We start from the raw sequence: 5,529 nt of genomic DNA on the forward strand, positions 1-5,529 counted from the left end.
AGAAGCATTTATCAATCATTAGCAATACATCTGATAAAACAACCCATGTCTAATTTAAAAGAAAAAAAAAACAAGTTTCCAATTAGCAAGCTAGCCCTAAATAACAAATGTCCAAGATTTTTGCAGGTTATCAAAAAAAAACTGTTGCCTGGTTCAAATTAAACACCTTTCCCACATTAGTGGCTCTGCCATTAATCCAAACTAACTCTGTTGCAGTGAATGTTGATGTTTCAATTGATCATGTCACCTGATCAAAATAAAGTCATGTATATGAGGACTCATACTACATCTTTGAAAGGACCATCCATTTCATGCAGCTTGAGGCATTTCTGCAAAAAGAAATGTCAGGTTTCCAGCAGGTATGAAATATGCATTCAAACAAATGCTGCAATTCAAAATCATGTTCAAAATCAAAAATCGTGTTCAAATCACTGTACAGATGTTTTTGGATGTAAGGGCATTACAACCGATGGTTTACAGTTAACTCATAGTCTGCCTCTGTATTGAAGTTGCTATATTCAACTAATTGCCATTAACCAGGCTGATATATATAATAGTAAGACGTGAAGTGTTTAGCACACACATACAAGCTAACAGGAAGTGTAGCCGATACGTTGTTGTTAAAAATGAAATGCAACCACTGTCTCTTCTGTTGTTCTGTAGCTGGGACAGAATATAGGCCCTTATGTTGATTTATACAGCTAGCAACCAACCATTTTGCATGTCTAACTCTGAGCGATGACACTGTGAAACACTGCTATTTTACTGCTGGACACACCGAACGTCACCTCGGGGATGAACGCCCTATCATCTCCTGTCATCGTGGAGAGAGGACTGGCCTAAGAACATCTCTCCTTTCGTTACGTAACGACAGGAGCTGAATCTGAACAGCCTGTGGGTGGGCTGCAGAAACCACACAGGACTCGTTTGCTTACCTCATTCTGGGAGTTTGTAGGCTCAGAGAGGACCAGTTTATATGTGAAGAGACCAGAGAAAACATGTTTTTCATAATATGTGACCTTTATTGTCCGTTAGCCCATTTATACCAACTAAATTTGCCAACAAATGAGGCTAGCCTTATCAAAGTATCCCAGTAAGAAGACCGCCATGTTTATATGTGCATGCACTTTAGATTAAAAATTAAATTATTTCTTATGATAAAACTTGGGAATACTACAAAATATGTCAGGCAGGTGTGCAGATGTTTAGAGCTCTGGCATGCGCAGCAGATGATCCTCAGGTCACATCTGTTTTTGTGGATCTGTGCACTTCTCATTTCATCCAGCGTAGACCTGCTGAAAGAGCAGCCAGACAGGCGGAGTCACCACTTCATAAACATGCGAGTATATTGTCAATATTTGAACATCATCAACTGCTGAACTCCTACACACAAGAAAATTATCCATTGCTATCCTTGATACCCACCTTCACAATGGCTGTCACATTTGGTGCGCACAAAATTAACACCACCTGCTTGAATGGTGAAATACTGGGTTCCCTATCAAGACTCTTCTTCAGGTTGGTCTACAGAATTTGCCTCTGTAATGGGAAATAGTAAATCCAGACCCCTTTTTTGTTACTTGTTCTACAGTTTTAGATTACAATAACAATAATGTATGGTTATTGAAAAATCCCATGGAACACCTCTGTTACGTTTATGGGGAGAACAAGATGAGGACCCAAATGCAGACATACACAGGAGGAAGGATTGCGGGGGGACAAGAGGCAGGTTTTGATTTAGCAAAGCTGAATGTACTAATACCCAAGGAATCTGAGCAAACAAAAGCAAGTCAAAAGACAAAAAAACAAAGTATCAACAAAAGAGCTTAAACACAGTACAAAAATCAATGGAAACAACAAGATGCAAAAACTGGTATGATATTATGGGGACGTCACAGGGAAACATGGAGTGTGGCCGAACGAACTGACAAAGACATGAGGGAGAACAGAAACCATATACACAGCCACACTAACGAGGCGATCAGGAACACAGGAACAGAAAACAGAAAACACAAGGACCACAAGACACTAAACTATGACCGCCTTAATTCTTGCTTCCTCATATCCGAAGTCCAGTAATCATTATCATCATCTTTGCGTTATGATATAATCTATGATCTGGTGATATGAACTTCTGAATCCAGACCGTCTTTCATCCAGATAAAGTAAAGATTCTGGCACAGCCGTATGTTTTGCTACATTCTGTAAAAATCGTGGCAGTGTTGCGTGATCATTATTATCCCATTTTCCGCATTGCCTCAGATCTTTGTGCACGACCCACAGCCATCAGGATTTGGTTGAATCACATCAAAACTGAGCACCCGGGTGCGCATAACAAATGCAACCTTAATCCTTCTCTCAGTACACGCCCCAATCTTTTAAATTTACATTCATGCCATTTGATATAATAATATGATTACAAATGTCTTACACTTGAGCTGATCTAACCAACCGATTCATGGTTACCAAATTAAAACTAATTTTTGAAGCCAATTGTATAATGTTGCATGTATTTTGTTTCATCACTTGCGCGTATAATTTGCCATAATCACAGTCACACTGCGAACATTTCTTTTGATCCCTTTTATTACCTTTGTAAATATATAATGAATGTAATTAAAACACGCTTTATTAAAGAGGAGTTCAAACCAGGAGTGCATTGCAGGGTGAGCTTCTGTAATTCTACTGAACTTGTTCTCATGCAAGTGAAGCTTCATAACAGACTTAGACACAGTATAGTAGCATGGCTCACTACAGTTCATCTAATAACCCAGATTAAAGAGAGGCTTTATGCTGCAGGGGACGAGGGGAGGTGGGGGCAGTGGGGTGGGTGGGGGTCTCGGTGCAGTGAGGCTGAATTGATAAACCGAGCGGATGAGCACCAGCTCTATTGGTGTCAAGTCAATGCAGCCATGCAAGCAGGATTCCCAACCCAGTTGATACTCCCATGTAGACTGAGTCATTTGGGAGCCAGTGGAGTCTACAATCACACAGTCGCTATTCAGTTCTGATGAGCCACGTTTCACAATGATCAAATGACGTAAAAATGTCTTAAGGAAGCTGTAATCAATATTTTTAATGAAGACGTCACATGAGCCGACAGAGAATTACAGCTCAAGTCAACTCCCTTCACCTCTATGGAGCACTATAGTGAGTTTAGCTCATTGTTTAACTCTCCGGCCGCCAATTTTACTGTTTTTGCTTACTCTCACTGCTATCATAGCATCATTTTCAGCAGCGTCAGTTGCTCTCAGAGAGAGTTAGAGGTAGCTTTTGGACGTTGGCTAAAGAGCCATTTATTTACTTCAGGACTTAAAACAGAGCTAAACCTATATATATATATATATATATATATATATATATATATATATATATATATATATATATATATATATATATATATATATATATATATATATATATATATATATATATACATTATATATACATTAACATGTCTGCTTCACCCAGGAGCATGGCCAAGTATTCTCGACACACTAATGGATTCTTGTTGAAGATTCCACTGAAATCCCATTAGGAAGTGATATTTTAATGGGCAGTAGAAATAGAAGAGAAGGATGCAAGCAAGACCTGTTCTAATGCTCATAAGGGCATCTAACTATTGTTGTAAGACTTGAAAAATTGTGAGCTTATCCTTCAGTTGAGACGGACAGAATGAAATGAGACACTGGTGAATTTTTGGTGAATTTCAGCCCAAGAACAACACAGCTGAGTAGACACACCACACTGTGCCCACCACAAAACCACAATGGACCACAGTTTACTGCCAATGAGCATGAGAGTCAATGCCAGACCTCCCAGTCTGCGGGGGAGTCTCCTGTGCACTGAGGCAACAGGAGAACAGTATTCCCCACTGATTGCAATTTTTTACAGTCAAGCAGCTTGTTTCTTTCTTTTTGATAATTAAAATCCATACCCAGGTGCTTTGATGTCATCCTGGAGCATACTGAAGATGTAGCTCGTAATGAGCTGTAGTTTATTTTTATAGACCACTACATCAGTCACTGATTTCCCACATCGATCTCCCTGAATGAAATTTAACAACTCCCTGGGTATGAAAACAAACCTGTCCATTTCAATAAAATGTTGATGCAAGAAGACATGAATAGTTAATGAGCACTGGGGCATTTGTGATTGCAGCCACATCTTATGTATTGCATTATGGTCCACTGAGGCCACTGTGTGTAGATAATGAACACTGATACTTTCATGACGGATTTCTCACTGTGACTTCTGAAAATCAGACAATGCAAAAGGGTTGCAACAGAGTTGATGGATGTGAGCTTTACTGCTGTAATCCACTCAAAAGTGCATTTAAGCATATCTATCTATCTATCTATCTATCTATCTATCTATCTATCTATCTATCTATCTATCTATCTATCTATCTATCTATCTAGCTATATATATATATATATATATATATATATATATTTTTTTTTTTAAATTTATTTATTTATTTATTTATTTTTATTATTTTACATGCATTCTGCAGTGTGTGGACTGACCACTTATTAAGACGAACAGTAACAGAAGATTTTTTGGAGCACAGTGAGGTGAGGTTACATATTGTCATGTAAGATTCCTGGTCCGCACCGCGCATGTGCAATACTTAAGAGTGACGAATGACGAAGCAGCGAGATGGCACACGCCAAAGCTAGCTTTAGTGCTCTTAATTAAGTAAGTTTGAACATGAACCCTGACTTGTCATTAAGAAAGGCAATCTTGTCCACTGGCTATAAGAAAAAGAGTTGATTGTTCATTTTTAGAAAGTTTGCCAGTGTTCAAAATGCCCACATAATGGTGTAAAATTGCTATTTTTTTGCAGAAAGGATTTCTCCTCCTTTCCATGGACATAAGCAGGTCTTTTATATGAAAAATTGAAAGAAATCGAAGTCATCGAACTTTGCATGGAGAGTTTTTTACAGACGAAAAAGAAAGGGCCTCTCTCCATCTTAATTGAGAGCAAAAAAGACCTGTCAGCCTCTTCTCTCCGCAAACAAAGGACAAGCAGTCACTAGTCAAATCACAGATGCTGTACCACACGAAATGATCATTATCTCTCAGTGAGTTTGACAAAAAAAAAAAAACAGCTTGCGTGTCTTCCAAGCCACTCACCCTCATTTAGAGGAGCTCACACAATTGGAGTCACTGTCATGCAAATGTTCACACCGACTGAGCCCAATTGGCTGCCTGCCACCAGGATGGACTGTTGCTACGGCTGCAAATACGAAAACATCTAGCCATGCATACAATTACCACAGCAACCATCAGTTCATCAGTAAACTTTTTTTTTCTCGGTAATTACATGGGTCTTGTACATGTCAATGTGACATGTGGCCCTAAACATCTGTGACAAAGTGCCACTGTCGTCAGTCTTCTTTTCCAACATTATTTGATACTATATAATGTGTGATGCCATGATTGATGTGAATTTGATGCTGCAGCTCCAAAGCCCACATCAATATTAATCCAGCAGATAACATATTGCAGTAGGAATGCTTATTA

At 38.8% G+C, this 5,529-nt stretch overlaps 1 long non-coding RNA gene across 1 annotated transcript; it reads right to left on the minus strand.

Annotated features, from left to right (window-relative positions):
- Positions 1–1,001: 1,001 nt before the first annotated feature.
- On the minus strand, positions 1,002–5,265 carry LOC119020282. Its single transcript, XR_005075272.1, has 3 exons — positions 5,140–5,265; positions 1,426–1,539; positions 1,002–1,295 (listed from the first exon to the last, which is right to left on the minus strand). It is a non-coding gene; the product is annotated as an uncharacterized LOC119020282 (long non-coding RNA).
- Between the last annotated feature and the right edge of the window lie 264 nt (positions 5,266–5,529).

Source organism: Acanthopagrus latus, chromosome 5 (genome assembly GCF_904848185.1).
Source record: "Acanthopagrus latus isolate v.2019 chromosome 5, fAcaLat1.1, whole genome shotgun sequence".
In the NCBI taxonomy this organism is placed as follows: domain Eukaryota; kingdom Metazoa; phylum Chordata; class Actinopteri; order Spariformes; family Sparidae; genus Acanthopagrus; species Acanthopagrus latus.